The following is an 18,977-nucleotide window of genomic DNA, read 5'->3' as shown; positions in this document are numbered from 1 at the left end:
CATCAACTGCGTAGGGCCCCACCAGCCTCTCCCACCTCCTTCCTCTGCCCCTCACCCTCCCCAGGGTGCAGTTAGCTCAGCCTTTCCCATCAGTGGTTCAGGAATGATGGGAAGTGCTTCTGGCCAGGAACTGAGAGGAGGCTGCTCCAGGGAGGAGGGAGAGGGGGCATCCTTGGGGCCAAGGATCAAGTCTGTGTTTCCTGAGTCCCAGGCAGCCAGGAGCACGGAGGCCTGGGCTCAAGACCATGGGAGTGGTGGGCTCTCACTTTACAGATGGAGAGAGAAAAACTCAGAGAGAAGAGAAAAGAGGAGTATCTGGAATTGGCATGTCAGAGGTACAACTACCTTGCAAGATAAGTATAGCAGGCTGAACAAAGTATCATATCTTAATCCCGAGGTGTGATGGAGAGACTCTGCACATGTGGTCTGATTAGTTAAAAATCCTGCATAGGGAAAACCTCTGGAATTATGTGGGTGGCCCTACAGCAATCACTAGGTCAGAGAGAAATGACAGGTTTAGAGTCACTGGAAGATCCTCGGCAGCTGGCAATGAACATGGAGGATAGCCCCAGGAGCCATGTAATGCAGGCAGGGTCTAGAAGCCAGTGAAGACAAGAGATAACATTTTCCCCTGGGGTCTCCAGCAGGGACAAAATCCTGACGACCCATCTTAAGGACTTTGACCTCTAGAACCATAGAAAAGAAGTCTTTGCACTGCTAAAGAGGCTACTCAGTGTGTTTTAGATGAGGCAACACCAAGGCTCAGAGGTCCTTGTGCATTACACACCACACTGGCCTGGGAACTCTTGCCACCACACAGACATTGTCTTTGGGTTAGTGAGGGCCATGCTCCACAGTGGGGAGTCAGCGAGGGAGGGACAGTGCGGGGGTGATCTGAGAGGTGCTGAGTGCTGGGAGCTGGGTGCTGCACACGCTGCTGAAGCAGTAGGCTCTGTCTGCTTTTTCTTTTCTTATCTTGCAAGGTAGTTGTACCTCTGACATGCCAATTTATTCCATATACTTCCCTTTTCTCTTCTCTCTGAGTTTCTGTCTCTCCATCTGTAAAGTGAGACCCCACCACTCCCATGGTCTTGAGCCCAGGTCTCCGTGCTCCTGGCTGCCTGGGACTCAGGAAACACAGACTCTCAGGTCCTGTGCATCACATACCACACTGGCTGCTGGGAATTCTCATTCAGGGCACAAGCTGACCTAGCCATCCTCCGAGCTTCTCCTGGAAGTCTGGATAGAATCCACTTCCCTTCTGGAGCAATGTGGTCAAGGGCATTTGGGAAGGAAGGGACCCAGACCAGGACGGTGAGTCTCTGACCACACCTCAGTCTCCATAGTTCATCTTCCCTTCTCCCAATCCCTTGTCCCACTTCAGCCTCTCTCAAGATTTGTCATCAATGATTGAAAATTACAAAAGAAAAAAGCAGACAGCGAGCCTACTGCTTCAGCAGCGTGTGCAGCACCCAGCTCCCAGCACCCAGCTCTCCCAGCACCCGACTCCCGCCGTCCCATCTTGTACCATTGCTCATTCAGAATCCTCAGGGAGCCACCGGTGACTCCTCAGATCCTACATCCAGGCCCTAGCTATGCCTGTCCTTCCCCTCGGATCACCCCCCCCACTGTCCCTCCCCCACTGTCCCTCCCTCGCTGTCTCCCCAACTGTGAAGCATGGCCCTCACTAACCCAAAGACAATGTCTGTGTGTGTGTGTGGGGTGGGGGGGGGGGGAGTTCCCAGTCACCTCACGCTGGCTTGTGCTAGCTCAATACCAAAGGCTGTACTAGTCGCGTGAACCGGCACACTAGCTTCAGAACCTATGGGCCCCATGCAAATGAAAAGGAGGACTTGACATCCTCGTGAAGGGGCCAAGACATAATCAGCAGGATTAGAGCCCTGGGGAACCCTTCCCACTACAGATCCTGGGCAGCTCCTGATGGAAGTGCCAGAGACTACAGCACAAAAGCCAGAACCCAGCTGAAGAGGCCAATGCCAGTGGCCTTCTGACGGTTCAGGGCGCCATCACCAGGCCGGAGCTGTCTCTGGAGCACATCTAGAGCCCTGAGCCTCCCTCCTGCCGCTGAGGTAGGAATAGTGCAGGCACTATTCCTTGCATAGGCTGCCCGGGCTGTGCTGATGGCATGGGAGCCCCTTCCCACCTGGCCAACTCTTCCGAACCCTTCAAAAGCCATGCTAGCTCTACCTCCACTGGCAAGAGCCCCTGAGGCCCATGGGCCCTCACCAGCTCAGCTTCCCTGGCGGCTTCTCGGCCATATTTACTAAGTAGCTGCACTCCCTTGGCACAGTGCAAGGTGCCGAGGAGCCAAGGCTGAGCCTCGGCTCTATCGGGCCAGGGTGCATGTCTGTTTATCCGTGTGAAGGACTGAACCCAGACAGAGCCAGTGAGGGTCCCCAGGGAGACCTGGGCTGAGAATCAGCCCCTACTCAGGCCGGGAGTAGAGGTGCTGGGTGAGGCATATCCAATCGATTACCAGATAAGAACAAGGCCTTTAGGAGCATTTCCAGAAAACAGAGGCCCCAGAGGGAAAGGATGCACCCGGAGTTCGCCCAGAGCAGCCCTGGAACAATTGGTGGCCTCCTCAGCAGGAGTGGGTTTCATGCTGAAGAGAGAGCAAGCAGGTGGCTTGCCCCACCCCGAGGGACTTGCTCCTTAGGTCCCTCCAAATGGCCAAAGGCATCAAAGTCCACTAGGAAAAGCCACAGCCCACAGAAGCTCCAAGCAAGAGGATGGCTGCTATTGCCTGAGGTGGACTCAGGCTGGAGTGAAGCCAGGCTGGCAGAGGAAACATCTTGAGCGACACTGGGAGGAAGGGGGGAGGAGTGAGAGGGAGGAAAGAGCCAGACACGCAAACTCCTCCACTTTGCCTCCCTCCAACCAAAACAGAATTCCCGGCAAGCCGAGACCTGTGAGCAAGGAGATGGGGGAAGAATCTAGGATCTCAGGGGCCATGGTGAGACAGTAGCCCTGGGGCTGAAGCCTCTGGAAGCCATTAAATCCTATTAAACACCTCACTCATGTACCTAATACTTCTCTAAGCCCCAGACCCAAGGTCTGGGCTGAGCAACAACTCAGTGGAATTAGCACAAGATCAAAAACATCATGGTGCAAAACTATTCTGATCAGGGGGAAATGAAGGCCTAGCCTCTGGGGAAGCCCCAAGCCACTGAAAATCCAAGGAGCCCAAAGGAGGGAGTGCAGGCTGAGACAATTTGGGGCTCCAGACTAGCAGAAACTGGTCTATGCCTCAGGTTAGGGATAAGGCAGGCATGAGGCTGTTACCTAGTGGGACAACAGGCTGGAATTAAGAGACCAGAGGAGGCAGAGGGACTGAGGCAGAGGGGGGCATCATTTTGGCCAATGCCCTTCACACTGATACACACAGAGACACACACACAGAGGCAGAGACACAAGGACATACAGGCGCACAGTCGCTGGGTCTGAAAGGTTTCTTGGGACCAGGTTCTTTGGCACTGTTGGTGAGTTACAGAATGGAGGAGTCCTTGTGCATGCTGTTTATTCTTAGAACCAGATGTCCTAGTTCATCACCATACCAGAACCACCAGCCACCACCACCACCACCACCACCACCACCACCACCACCACCACCACCACCACCACCACAGTAGTTGGCAGGCCTCCCTCTCACAGCCCATGTCTTTAGGAATACCTTGGCACAGATCACAGATGAACTGTGGGAAAGAACCACAATCCCTCTCCTGCAAGCAGGAAGCACAGTCCTGCAGGACTGACACTCAACCAGGGAGCACAGGTGACTTTCGCAACTGTTCCAAAGGGCCGGGAATCTCAGTGGTTAGCCCAGTGAGCCAGGAAAGACTTCCCCAAAGGAGTCATGCACTCCAAAGGGGGACAGAGCTGGGAATGCCTCCTGGTGAGCGTTCAACTCACAGTGAGGCCAGAGAGATGGCTCTGCAGGCAAAGGTGCTTGCCACCAAGCCTGGTGACCTGAGTCTGATAGCTGGACTCCCAAATAGCAGCAGGTGAGAACTGACTCCTATACACCGGCCTCCTCCCACCAGCAATAAGGGAAGCCACTGAACAGGAAATAAGCTCCATCTTACAGTGTCTAATCCCAAGTGTGTTGAGTGCATGGGAACAGGCTAGAGACACAGAACTGAGAGCTCACACCAAGACTCGTAAGCCTTCCTTCTGAATAGTGGGATCATGGGTGACTGTCATTTTCCTTGTCTGAGAAGGGCCGCTGCTGCTGCTGCTGCTGAATTACTGAGTGACCACATTAATGCCTTCAGCTGTGCCCTCAGAACTGGGGCCATGCCACCCCACACCCATGTCTAAGAGAACTCTGTATCAGTGCGCTAGCTTTGGGATAGTATCCCTGAGCCATCTTGTTCACTGTTAGTGCCCTGATGTCAGGACTGCACCCTGCAAATAAAGGCACGCATGGGCACTTGCTGAGTGAATGAATGACAGTGTCAAGTGAAAATGTGGTCTGCCCCATGTTCTCCTGGTACCAAGGTGCTACCAAAGGCCTGTGGATGAAAAAAAAGGCTCAGTAAATGGAGACCCTACCCAAAAAACCCTCCCTGGCCCCAGGATACCAAGTTCCTGAGGCATGGGGTCGATGATAGGAGGGTGTGCACAGGGGAGGGTGTGGTCAGGTGTGCTAGAATACTGAAAGCTTGATCCACCCAGAGCCTGATTCCTGCTTCCTCAGGTCCCTTCTCTTTCCTCTGTGACTCGGTCCATTAGGAGCACCCAAGACCACAGAAGACAACAAGCTCTGGTAGGGCCCAGCTGCTGTCCTCACTCCAGACATAGTTTCCTTGATTTTGTTTGGTTTTATTCTATTTTGTGATGGGCTCTTACTGTGGAGCCCTAAGCAGCCTGGAATTTGCTATATAGACCACTATGGCCTCATACTGGTTATCCTCCTGCCTGTCTCCCAAGTGTTGGAATTAGAGATGTGCATCACCGCACCTAGCTCACTTACCGTTTGCATATTTTTGTTTTGAGACAAGGTCTCAAGTAGCCCAGGCTGACTTTGATCTCCTTACTGCCATGCCTACAACCCCCGAGAGCTCACTCAGGTGATGGCCATACACCCCTAACCCACACCCACTGTGCTACACGGAGCAGGTTTTGGAAGGGGAAGAGCGCAAGCCCTTCTTAGCATGCTTCTTTTGAATGTGGTAAGGACAGTCCCTGGTACCACTGGAAGGAAGCCAGTGGGTGCACCCTGAGGTGGGCAGGAGGCAGGGGAGATACAGGGCCTTAGAACCACTCAGAATCCTGGGTGGGGAGATGTGAGGACACCTGAAGAAGACTTTGCAGCCAGGTGACTCTGTGTCAGTTTTCACCACTGAGGGTAAACAAGGGTTGGCAACTGAAGTTGCAGGAAGAGAAGCCCAAACAGAAATCTTCAGGAGTGGACAGAGCACGGAGCAAGATTGTTCTGTCCTACAGAGCTAATGTCCCACTGAGCCTCAGTGACTGTGGACCAGCATAGGGAAGTGAGACAGGAACAGCCTCACCTGAGGAAGACAGGGACCCTGTTCTCCATCGCTGCTGGCCAGGCAGAAACTACATTCTTCACCCCAATTCTTACCCTGGCTGCCAAAGGGCAGTCCCCAAAGCAGTTCACTTCTTATCAATCAAGTCTCAATAGGCATGAGAGCTCAGGTCTTCCCGGCTCAGGAAATGGAAGCGGTTGACCCTGCAGCCCTGCTAAGGACGGGGGTGGCTGGGTGGCACCCGAGCCCTTCCCCCTCTAAGCTTGCTGCTCTCTTCCTCAACAACATCAAGTGCTTCTCAGGACCTCTAGCGACGACCCCTGACACCCTGTGAACCTCAAGTCTCTGCACTCTCTAGTCAGCCCCGGCCAGGGCTCATAACAGCAGCAAAAGCCCCAGGCCCAACTCCTCTCTGTGCTGTTGCAAGGGCGGGAAGATCGAGAACTGCTGAGACCAGTCTGAACTGTCCATACAAGGCAAAGAAACCAACGCTCAGGTTTTGCTGCAGGCCTCCTCGCGCAGGCCTCCCCCACCCTCCCCCGCCAGGTCCCCAGCTCCCTAGCCTAGTACATTTCAAAGCCATTGAGAAGTCCTGCTGTGTCCCAAGGGAGGCGCCTGCTTAGCCAGAGCTGGAGAAGCAAAGGACAAGGGCTTTTCATCAATAGCCGAAGCTGCAGGTGCAGCGGCTGACTCTTCTCAGGATGCAAGGCGTTCCGAGAGCCGGCTCTGAGTCACGCATGCAGCTGTCTCTCCAGAACCCTGCCTGCCCCAGCCCTGGCTCCCTGTGGGTGCCCAGCAAATGAACAAGCAAATAAAACCATGAATGAGTGATAATAACAGCTCCTGATGTGGCATCCTTTCAAATATTAACTCATTTATTCCTCAGGAAAGTGTTAAGATTCTCATAATAGAAGACTCAAATTTCCATAATAAAAACTATATTATTCCCACTTTCTAGGCAGAGAAACTAAAACAAATACATGATAAGAAACCCAAACCAGGATGACAAGGCTTTGTCTAAAACTATTAAGGTTTTTATTTTTATTTATTGCTTTAAAGACTTATTTATTTTATGGATATGAGTACACTGTAGCTGTCTTCAGACACACCAGAATAGGGCATCGGATCCCATTACAGATGGTTGTGAGCCACCATGTGGTTGCTGGGAATTGAACTCAGTACCTCTGGAAGAGTAGTCGGTGCTCTTAACCGCTGAGCATCCCTCCAGCCCGTGGTTTTTATTTTTAAGATTTAAAAAATCTTATTTATGGCTGGGCAATGGTGGCACATGCCTTTAATCCCAAAACTCAGCAGACAGAGGAAGAGGCAGATCTCTCTGAGCTCGAAACCAGCTTGATCTACAGGGTAAGTTCCAGGACAGCCAAGGCTACACAGAGAAACCCTGTCTCTAAAACAGAACATATCTTGTTTATGTGTCTGTACGTACATGTCTGTGTGAGTGTATTGCGCATGTGTGTGCAGGTGTCCGAGGGGCATCAGATCCCTGGGGGCTAGAGTTACAGAACTCTGTGAGCCAACCAACTCCAGTTCTCATGGCTGAACAGCAAGTACTCTTGACCACTGAGCCATTTTTCCAGCCCCTGAGAATTGTTATGGTTTGGACATGACTTGAGCATTTCCCCCTAGCACCCAGGTCCTGAGGCCTGTTCCTAGTGTGCTGGCATCGAGAGGTGATTGACCTTTAAGAGGTGGAGCTGGCTGGGAGTATAGCTCAGTGGTAGAATATTTGCCTTGCATACATGAAGCCTAGGCTCAAGCAAAAGGAAGGTAGGGAAAGAAAGAAGCCAGCAGAAGTCAGCTAAGCGGCTGGGGGAACTGCCCTCCGGAGGGAATAAGGCAGATATCATAGGTCCGTTCTTGAAAGAGTGAGGTGTGGGCTATGGAGACAGCCCAGTCAGCTGGGAAAGCAGACAGACCCATGTGAAAAAGGTCTGCAGTGGTCCGGCACTGTAGGTTCAGACAGATAGTTCCCTAGAGCTCACTGGTAGCACCCCTGAGCTAGTAGGTAAGCTCTAGGCCAGGAAGAGACTCTATCTCACAAAACAAAACAATCAAACTAAAAAACAAGGTAGGAGGCTCTGAGGAATGCTCAGAATGACAGCTCTGGCCCCCACACACGTGAGCAGGGGCACCCACACTTTCATGTGTACCCACATGAACACGCACACACTATCACAATGAGGGTCAGACGTTAGGATAAGTAAGGCAGACCCGAGAGGCTCTCTGGTTCTCAGGCTCACCTTGAGATCTTGCAGGCACAGATCCACCTGCCATGACGTCATCTGCCATGAGGCCTTCACCAGCACCTAGCCCAGACCAGTGTTACACCGCGGAATCTCCAGAACTGAGAGCTAGCTACGCCTCGGGGATTCTACTACAGCAACAGAAAACACACTGATACCAAGAACTTTGCTCTTAACCACTGCCAAACAGCTCGCCCTGGGCTCTGAACCTACCACGGCCTCTTAGACCTAAGCTTTGCTTTCTTCAACAGCTTCAACCTAAATCCCAGATCTCAACTGTCCCTCCCCTCTAAATGAAACCACTCTTTTTATGATTCTTATCAACTTGAAACACAAACTTACTGAGATGAAATTCACACAGCATGCCATTAACATGTAAAAGGATGACTCCAAGCCAGATCCAGTTGGCACATGCCTGTCATCCTAGGAGGGTAGGTGAAGCAGAAGGATCGAGAGTCTGAGATCAGCCTGGGATACACAGTAAGGCTCTAGCAATCAATCAAATGCCATCCAGAAGGACAACAAATTGCTGTTAAGAAACCAATCAGTTAGGAACCAGGGAGATGAGGGGTCAGTTGGTAAAGCATACACCACACAAACATGAATTTGATCATCCAGAACTTAATCCAAAAAAAGCCAGGTGAGTTCTTCTACCCCAGCACCAGGAAGGCAGAGGTAGAAGGGTCCCTGGAGTTCAGGCAAATCGATGCACTTCAGGTTCAGGGAGTTGACCTTGTCAAGAGATACAGTGGACAGCAACTGATGAAGAGACAGAACACTCACCCCTGGCCTCTACACACACATGTGCACACATACACAAACACACACAATTAGTTGACTAACAGTTAAAATTTGGCCTCTGTGTGAAGTAAAGAAGTCATGGCAGCAGCTATGCAAAACTGCGAGCCCCGCCCCCACCCTTACCCAGTAAGTTTTCCTCCCCATCCCCTCGTGCGGGCTCTCCTTCTCATGGACGCACCTGTTCTAGATACTTCTCGTAAGTTCTCTAATATAATATGTGTCCTTTAGTACCCAGCTTCTATCTCTTAGCGTTCTGCCTTCATGATGATTCACCCAATTACAGCCTGAGTCAGGATGCCATTGCCTTTCAGTTGAATAACACTCTACAGTATGGACGTACCACAGTACCTATCTACACATCTGTGACCAGAATTTGGTCCCCTAGAGATTAACTGTAACTCCCACCCTGACCCCACAAGGAGGGATTATTTTGTTCCAATCCCCAGAAGGCAACACTGGGGTCCCTGGGGTCCAGGTTTTAACTTGAACTAAACCTCTGGCCTCTGAAACCAGATGCCTTCCCACTGTGCTGTCCTCCCAGCATTCCTCACTCCACACACCTCTGTGTCCACACCCCAGGCTCCCAAAGGGGGCTGACCTGCTATGCACAGCTTAAGCTGAGCTCCACTATAGCCCCAAGTCACATGATTGGAGGGCTGCAGCCCCAGCCTTGGGGACCAGCTTTTGCTCAACCAAGGTTTTCCTAGACCCCAAACCAGAGGCCAAACACCCCATGTGCGAGGCAGGAATCTGCAGTAGTGCCCGGAGTTTTCATCTCTCCTGTTGTTTTCCTCGGCACAGAGGAAGGTGGCCCCCAGCAGATGGCCCTAGAGATCCATGAGCAAGACTACAGAGCTGGGCTGGCTGCACAGTGAGCTGGAAAACAGAACCAGCATAGATGGGCACAGAGCAGTCGCTAGTGAGGGTTTCTCTGCTGCCAGTGCCTTCACTTCTCAATCTTAAACATCCTTGGTTTCAATCCCCGCTGCCTCTTCCTGCCATCTAGCCTCGGACCATGCCAAATTGCACCTCCTCTGAGCCACCTAGCCCAACAGCAGGAAGTAGGTTGATGCTCTCTAATTTGAAAGGCCTAAACACTCCCAAATCTGAAACTCTGTGAGCATCAACAGGCCTCAAGGGGAAAACTGCATACCTGACCTCCGGCAAAGGGTCACAGTGAAAACAAAGAGGCATTGAACAGTATAAAACTGGAGCTAAGGTTGTAGTTCAATGTTAGGGCACTTGCCCGGTATACACAGGTCCCTAGGTTCAGTCCTCACCCCCCCCCACACACACACACACACATGTGCACACACACCCCTGCCTGTAAAAATCACCATTACCATGAGGCCACCAGTATAAGGCAAACAAGATGGCCCTCACAGACCATCTCCTTCTTCCTCTGTTTTTGGATAGGGTCTTCAAACTCCCTACCTCTGTAATTGAGGCTGAACCCTAGAACATCTTTCTCTCTCTCTCTCTCTCTCTCTCTCTCTCTCTCTCTCTCTCAAACATTTATCTATTTATTTATCTATTTATTTATTTATTTAATATGAGTACATTGTAGCTGTCTTCAGGCATACTAGAAGAGGGCATCGGATCCTATTACAGATGTTTGTGAGCCACTATATGGTTGCTGGGAATTGAACTCAGGACCTCTGAAAGAGTAGTCAGTGCTCTAGAGTCACTGAACCAGCCTCTAGAACATCTTTTTAAAGATAAGGTCTCACTAACTAGACATGAAGCAAATAAGAACAACAACGACCATGCTGCAGAGCCTGGAATCCCATCAGAGCCCAGCCCTGCACACACAGGTAACTAAGGAGGATGAGAGTGGGAGATGCCATCTTCCCCAAGGATGAGCACACCAATTGGTTATCCAATACAGATGGTCATACCTAAAAAGATACAGACAGTACCACACTGAGCAGGTCACAGTTAGGAACATATATATATGTATAGACATAACAGCAACTAATGAAAAAGTATCCATGAATTTGAAGCAGAGCAAGGAGAGTTGAATGAGGAGGTGTGGAGAGAGGAAAGGGAGACAGGGGAATACTGTAATTACATCATAATCTCAAACAGTAAAAGAAGTAATAATAATAATGTGATAATGATCATTATCATCATCGTCATCACTATCTGTGTAGCTAGAACTGGCTTTTTAGGCCAGGTTTGCCTCAAACTCAGAGATCCACCTGCCTCTGGCTCCTGAGTGCTGGATTCAAGGAATGTGCCAACACGCCCGCCATTCCCTCTAACTTCTGATCCTCTTGCTTCAGGTAGGTGGCCAACCTGACCAGTTTATGTAGCACTAGACTTGAACCCAGGACTTCATGAATGCCAGGAAAGCACACCACCAACTGAGCCACGTGCCTGGGCCCCGAGGCTACCACCTTGTGCCTACAAATTCAGTCAGCTTAGAAAACAACTTCCCATTTGATGAGAGCTTAGTAAATAAATATTTGAATGGGTGGATGGACAGATGGACAGCCCTCCCTGCAAGCTGTGTGGTCTTGGACAAACTGCTTAACTCTCTGCCTGAGTCTCCCTTTACAAGTGGGAACCCTATTCTGGGATACTTTGGAAGACTGAGAGCGAGAACACACATACAAGACCTCCTGGGGTCAGGAGGAAGTGGACCCACCCCATCCTGCCCCTCTGTTCCCAAGGCCAGAGGAAAGTACCCAGCCTCTGGACTGGCATAAATGTTTATGCCGATCCCCAGCCTCCTAGAGACAAGTTATTTGTTTGGCTTATAATTAATTGCAGAAGGCCAGGCTGGGCAATAAATTCTGCTGTGGAAACATAAACAGTTTTGCACAGAGCTCCAAACCCATTGTGAGGCCAGCAATGAGGGTCTGCTAGAAACAGAACGTCTGGGCTGTCACTTCTCCACCCCAGGCAGACAGAGCACGGGTCAGATGGAAGACCCGCTGAAAACACAGCTGACTTCCAGCATTACCTCCTCCAAGACCCAGCAGAACACTTGATTTATCTGTCTACCCAATCTGAACCTGAGGAAAGACTTGCCCCACCTAGAAAATGGCTGGGTAGACCGAGGAAGTAGGCTTGACTTAATGAGAGAGAGAAAAGCAAGCCTCGGCTATGTTCTCAGCATGGAATTTACGCTGCATACCTCTGCTGCCAGGCACTGGAACCTGGAGACACAGATCCCAGGGCGCTGGCATTCCACAGCAGGGAGATGGCAGATGTCAGCGTGTCTCTAACAGCAATATGATTACAGGGCTCTGCACAGTACAAAGTTGCTGGCCTCCAGGAGCCTAGCAACAGTCACAACCACTGGGGCTCTGCAGGGCAAAAACCACACAGAAGCTCCCCGGCGGGGACACACAGTAGGTGCACAGTTTTTACCTAAAAGAATGTTCTTTTCTTCTTACTGGCCCTTTCTGAAGTGCCTCATAGGTGCTGTGTAGAGGCTGAGAAAGGTCACAAGACAAACAAAGAAAGCTCGGGGAGCAAGCACACATTGACACAGGGCACAGGCGGGTGGGTGTGGTGCAGGCAGCATACAAGGTAATAAGGGCTATGGGAATGTGCTGGGCACAATCTGAATACCTACTGTGTGCCAGGTCCTGGGTTTAGTCTTACAGTATCTCTTTTGAGGCTTACCACAATCCCATGGCAGGAAGGATACAGTATTAACCCACTTTTAAGATAAAAACAAAAGTTCAGGAAAATTATGTAACTATTTAACATTTGCTGACCTGACAAGCAGAAGAGGTGAAATTCAATTTTCTTTTCTTTTTTTTTTTTTTTTTTTTTTTTGAGACAAGGTCTCACATAGTCAAAGCTGGCCTTGAACTGATCTCCTGCTCCGTCCGTCCCCCTGGTGCTAGGATTACACGTGTGGACCACCATCCCAGCTAGACATGGGATTTGAAACCTAGCCTAATAACCAGGTCCCTGATTTTTCTCGTAACCCACAACCTGCTCTCCCCAATTTTCTTCCATAAATTGGGTACTGACGTTGGGGAAGGACGGGCAGCCCCCACTGGGACTGCAGAAGAGAACATAGCTGGCTTCCTCACTGAGCTGTCAAGTTCAGCTGAGCTGCTCTGGAAGTGGCTGCAAGCCCTAAAGCAATCAGACTCCTCAACCAGCGACTGGAGTGGAGGCCAGGCCAGGCTTCCTCTAGCCCTTCCCCACGGAGAGCCCCATGTGGGCTCTGATCGTCCCTTTCCAGTCCAGCTGTGCCCCACAGTTGATAATGCCGGTCACCCTCCTAGCGTGTACTGCATTTACCTCCCAAGTGCTGAAATTACAGGCATGCACCACTACACACTGTTTATAGGTGCTGGGCATCTAGCCCAGGGCCATATACATGGGTTACACCCCCATCCCAGATGTCTGCTTTAAAAAACAAAAAACAAAAAAAAACAACCTAATAAATGAACAACACAAATGATCTTTCTTATACAGATTCAGGAAGGCTCTGAGCCCTGGGACACAAAAGATGAGGTCCTGAGAGGAGCCTGGAGCTGGTGTGCAGTTTTGCCTCGAAGTAAATCTGCCTCGGGACTGGAGGAAGGGCCCAGAGGCGATCTGAGCATAACCCGCCTTCACAAAGGCCCTGCCCCCAGCCCAACAGACAGATGAGGCTCGGAAGAGTTCTCCTGGTGCAGAACCGTACCCGCCATGGTCCAGGTCTGTGTGTCTTGTCACAGCTTCTGAAGTAGCCAAGCTCAGCTGAGTTCGGGGCCTGCTGCTCACAAAGGCCACACCAGTGGAGGTCTTGGTGATCCTGATGCATATCCTAGAGAAGATCCTTCCAGCGGGCTGGCAGGATCTGCACCCCCACCCCTACCCCCAGCGGCACGTGCAACCCAGAGTAGCTAAGAACCCCACCTGCCAGCCAGCACATACCATAGTCTCAGTGGCTATGCGGAGTAAGTCATTTCATCTCTGTGGCGGTTTGAATATGCTTGACCCATGGGACATGGCACTATTAGGAGGTGTGGCCTTATTGAAGGAGGTGTGGCCTTGTTGGAGGAAGTATGTCATTGTAGGGGTGGGCTTTGAGGCTCCTAAGCTCAAGCTCCGCCCAGTGAAGAGAGAGTCAGTCTTCTCCTGGATGCTGTCCAATCAAGATGTAGAACTCTCAGCTTCTCCAGTGCCATGCCTGCCTAGATGCTGCCATGCTTCCTGCCTTGGTAATAATAAACTGAACTGCCCAACCTGTAAGCTTTCCCCAACTACATGCTGTTCTTTATAAGACTTGCCTTGGTCACAGTGTCTTTCCACAGCAATGGAAATCCTAAAACAGTCCTCATTTTGCAAAAGGAGACAGTAAGAGCAAACCAACTATGCACTAGACACACCAAGGACTTTCTTACAAGAGCCATGCCTCAGACACTTTCAGAGAAGGACTGTGATCATGTGGAGCAGGTGAGAAATTGACCCCCTTCATTTCTGAAAATGGACCTGAGCGTGGGCCTCCTCTCCCACCTCCTCTGCCACCCTAGCCTAGTCTCCACTCACCCCGGAGGGAAGAAGCGGTCGCAGACACTCAGAGGACAGTGGCCACAGAGTGAAAGGACTTGAGCAGCTGGTCAGAACAGCAGCTTCGGGAAATCATGACAGATCCTCCTGCACAGCAGGAAACAGCCACTGCCCTGCCTTCTCGCCAGACATCCAAGAAAGCACTAGACCCTGGAAGCGCTTCAGAGCAAAAGCCTTGCACACTCAGGGCCTTGTGTCTGTGCACTCCCGCTGAGCACACCTCACTTCCCACTGCCCAACCTCGTCCTCACTGTCCACCTCCTGGGCCTCCCACGTGCTTTTATCACTTCCAGTCCCACATCACAAACCAGGCTTTGCTTTCAGTTGTCCTGTTCCCACTCTGTCCGGCACTCTTGATGACTTCACTGATACAGCTCATCCACAATTCCTTACGGAAAGTACACAGAAAGAAACCATGGTGGTGTGAACGAGAGTGGTCCCCATAGGCTTGTATGTTGGAACGTTTGGTTCCCAGTTGGCAGACTGTTTGAGGAAGGATTAGGAGGTGTGGCCTTGGAGGAGGTGTGGCCTTGGAGGAGGTGTGGCCTCGGAGGTGTGTCACTAGGGGTGGGTTTTGAGGTTTCAAAAGCAAGGCCCAATCTCTCTCTCTCTCTCTCTCTCTCTCTCTCTCTCTCTCTCCTGCCTGAAGATCAGATGTAAGCTCTCAGCTACTGCTCTGGGGCCATGCCTGCCTGCCACCATGCTTCCTGCCATGATGGTCATGAACTCTCCCCCTGAGGCTGTTAGCAAGCTCCTAGTTAAATGCTTCCTTTTATAAGTTGCCTTGCTCATGGTGTCTCTTCACAGCAATAGAACAGTAAGTAAGACAGTAACTTGGTTACTAATGTACCCAGCACTGAGCTGGGAAAAAGGATCCCCTAAAGTGCAAAAATGAGGCAGTCTCAAGAAGCTGGCGTGGCACTGTGTGCCCTGGCCTTAGCCCAGGTGTTGGTCAACTCTCTCAAGAAGTTTCTGACCTGAAAGTAGCTTCCACTCGCCACACAGGTGCTATCAAAGATACCTGCTCAGCCCTTCGCCCACAGAGCGGCACCACCCTATGAGGTAGGTATTATCCTTTCTATGGTATGCAGAAGAAACCAAGGCTCAGAAAGGTGCCGTGACTTGCCCAGAGTTACAGAGCTGCAAGAGCTCTTGCCAAGACTTGAACTCAAACCCAATGAGACAGATAAGAAGATGGTGAGTTCCAGCGTGCATGCGATAGAGCTGTAAAGACAGGACGAGGCCAGGTCAGCTTTGTAGCCTCTGTCTGCATAGCCTGTGTGGGCAGAAGGTGTCCTGTGTACAGGAAAAGGAGAGGACGGAGAGAGGGGCTTGAGAACTGGGACTTTTAAAATCATCTCCAAGCTGGGAGATCTTAGTCCCCAGTTCAAAGTATTTCCTCTTTTCTACTGCTTCTGCCTGCTTTCTTTCAGTACCAGGGCCAGGAAGGAAATGAGACGAAGGAAAGGGTACTTCTCCTTTGGGTCAGCAGCCCAGGCCCACTTCCTCTGAGCCCTCTCTGGCCTCCCTCCCTAACTCCGGCCCAAAGGACAGCCTCCAACAGAGCAGCTCCACACCTGGAAAAGATGTCCAAGGAAGGGAGGCAGGCCAGGGATGCAGTGTGGCTGGCAGGAGGCTTGCTTCACACCAATTCTGTCCCAGAAACACATAAATCCATCCGATAGCACACGCTTGCAATCCCAATATTCAGGACGTGGAGACAGGAGAATCACAAGTTTAAGGGCTTCTTCAAATGCATAGTGTATCTGAGGCCAGCCTGGGGTACAGGAGATCCTGTCTCAGCGTGTGCTGGGTGGAGGAGATGGAAGGTTGCAAGGAAGGAGACAAGTATAAGAGCACACAGTACTAGTACTCAGAAGGCTGAGGCAGGAGGACCACCTTGAGTACAAGGCCAAAGTGGCTTATATATAGTGAATCACATCTTGAAAACAACATATAAAGAAGCTCCTATCAATTAGGGGGTAGGGCTCTTCAGGCCCAAAGCCTGATCTGACAGACACCCAGGTATGGAAAGTCAATGGCCATTGAGGTCAAGCCAGTGTCCACAGTGTGGGGACAGCAGGCAGGAAGTTAGGGACAGGAACTGCAGGGTTCTTGGTACCACCTGAAAACCAGAGATGCTCCTGTAGGGAACAACTGGTGAGCTTTTAAGCTGGGAAGGCCTTGGTCTGGTGTGTTTCCAAACAAAAGGGTTGGTTCCAGGCCATATACTGAGCCACAGACCAGGCAGAAGACCAGTGGGTTGGCCCAGGCCAGAGCTGGTTGCAAGGAGCAGCCTTAGAAGACATGCCCACCTCACCGTTCAGACCGGATGTCTGAGCTGAGCCTGCCCAGGACAGGGAATGGGTTTCTCTACAGCGAGTGTGGATTCAGGTAACCTCTGTCCCAGATACCATCTCATTCATAAAGAAGCTGTGGCTGGAGAAACCCAGGACCGCCTGTGGCCAGGACAGGGCTCACCATAGTCCTCTGAAAATTCCCGGCAACAGGGTTCATTCTGCAAAAGGGTGATTTCAATCATAGCTGCTGAATGGCTGCAGAAAAGGCACCTCGCTGCTGCATGCTAGAAAGAGCAGTGTGCATATTAACTGCTTGATTATAACGTGTCATCAGCTTTGTCCTTTTTAGGATATTGAAAAAAAAAACTTGCCAAAAAAGAAAAAAATCAAAATTCTCCTTACTAAGTCTTTTTTTAAATGCCTTCAGTTTTCTCCCACAGCCCTGGGGCCACACAGACTCATGACAAAAATCTTACCCACCAGATGAGCCCTGTTAGTTCTGGGTGCACTCATTAGCACAGTCACTACAGTGAGAAAGAAGGGGTACCACTTCCCCACAATTTAGCATCTCACCCACAGACAGAGACAGGTATGGTGGGGTGCAAACCCAGCCTGCTGCCCTTTCTCCCACACCGCTTGGCCTCAGTGTCCCTAAAGACGGCACTCTAAACCACACAGACCAGCACACATGCTCTTTCCGGGCCACAGGCCCAAGCAGAGGCTGTGTCTCCTAAAACTAACAACACCCCCCCACACCCCCGCCTTGCACTCTGCTCCAGTGGGCTTCTGCAAGATCTGCTCTGCTGGAGGGAAGCTTGAACCCCTGCTGCCCCCAGTAATCTTGCTTCCGGTGCCATTTGCCCAGTAGCTTTAGATATGTGCAGCTTGCTTGCTTGTTTGTGACAGTTTCCCCCTTGATTTCTTGACCTATTTGTTTTTGTTTTGTTAACTAAAAAAGGTGGGGGAGGGACCCACAATGCCACCCTGGTTGGCCTGGAGCTGACAGTGCAGAGCAGGGTGACCTCATCCTTCTACCATGTGCTTAGATTATAGGCCTGCACTACTATAGCTAGCTTCAACCCAGGTCTCTCTCTCTCTCTCTCTCTCTCTCTCTCTCTCTCTCTCTCTCTCTCTCTCTCTCTCTCTCTCTCCCCACCGTGTGTGTGTGTGTGTGTGTGTGTGTGTGTGTGTGTGTGTGTGTCTGAAGTAGTCTGCATTCCTAAGAAACTCCTTACTGAAAGCTATGAAACTCGAGCCACCATGGGGGGCAGGGTTCCAGTCCCTGCTGAATGCCTGTCCCACAGAGCTCCCACTGCATCTCTGAGTCCTATCAGATGTATCTCCCACAGCGTGCACGAGGGTCCCCTGTTCTGTTAGTGGCTTCTGAGTCTTAATCCTGGATTGCTGTCCAGCTGTAAACTGAAACGCCCTTGCCACTCTCTTAAGAATGTTACAGCCAGCCGGGCAGTGGTAGTGCACACCTTTAATACCAGCATTTGGAAGTTAGAGGCAGGAAGATTTCTGAGTTTGAGGCCAGCCTGGTCTACAGAGTGAGTTCCAGGACAGTCAGGGCTACACAGAGAAATCCTGTCTCAAAATACAAAACCAAAAACAAACAAACAGGATGTTACAGTTGGAGCTAGAGAGATGGCTCAGTGGTTAAGAGCACTGACTGCTCTTCCAAAGGTCCTGAGTTCAATTCCCAGCAACCACATGGTGGCTCACAACCATCGGTAATGGGATCTGATGCCCTCTACTGGCGTGTCTGAAGACAGCTATAGTGTACTCACATATATAAAATAAATAAATCTTTTAAAAAAATAAAATAAAAAGAACGTTACAGACAGCTGGGTGGTGGTGGCAGTAGCTTGACACACACCTTCGATCCCAGCCCTCGGGGGGGGGGCAGAGGCAGGTGGATCTCTGAGTTAAAGGCCAGCCTGGCCTACAGAATTCCAGGATAGCCGGATCTACACAGAAAAATCCTGTCTTTAATAATAATAATAATAATAATAATAATAATAATAATAATAATAAAAACCACCAAAAGGAATGTTCCAGCCACTTACTTTCTTTCTCCCCCAGACATACAAGTGCTACAAGAAGCTGTCCCCACTTCCTATCTCAGACCCCAGGGGCTGGTAAGACAGAGAAACTTCTGCTCGCTCGGGTGGAGGAGTGAAGGGTGACACAGACCAGGAGAAAGGGAATAAGCCGTTTCTGAAAATCCCAACCTAAAAGAGGCTGCTCTTCGTTCATAAGAATTCCAAGAAAGCCAATACTCCAGCTACGGAGAAAGGGTCCACCCTTAGGTGGCACATGAAACCAAACTGCTCCCTAAATGTCCACTGTGGTAGATTGGGCCACTCCAGGGACATGCCTGTAGTAGAGGTCTGGCACCTAGCCAGCACTGGAGAACTGTTTGTGGAACAAACTGAAAAATGCTGGCGATTTGTTCTTCTGGCTGCAGAGGCCAGCTCCCCTCTGGGGGCAGTTTGTAGGCAAATGATCTCAGGTCTGCCGCCTGTTTCCTCTAATGAAGTTTTGCAGCTCTCAGAGTGTGGGAGGAG

General features: G+C 50.8%; 1 protein-coding gene and 1 non-coding gene across 8 annotated transcripts in view; both read right to left on the bottom strand.

The window, feature by feature from the left end:
- The window catches only part of Arrb1 (arrestin, beta 1), a 71,626-nt gene that overhangs the window by 41,299 nt on the left and 11,350 nt on the right, over window positions 1-18,977 (bottom strand). The gene's annotated exons all lie outside the window — the stretch shown is intronic.
- Mir326 (microRNA 326) lies at window positions 13,111-13,205 on the bottom strand. Its single transcript, NR_029760.1, has one exon. It is a non-coding gene; the product is annotated as a microRNA 326 (primary transcript).

Source organism: Mus musculus, chromosome 7 (assembly GCF_000001635.26).
Source record: "Mus musculus strain C57BL/6J chromosome 7, GRCm38.p6 C57BL/6J".
Classification (NCBI taxonomy): Eukaryota; Metazoa; Chordata; class Mammalia; order Rodentia; family Muridae; genus Mus; species Mus musculus.
This window is presented reverse-complemented; position numbering and strand designations above follow the sequence as displayed.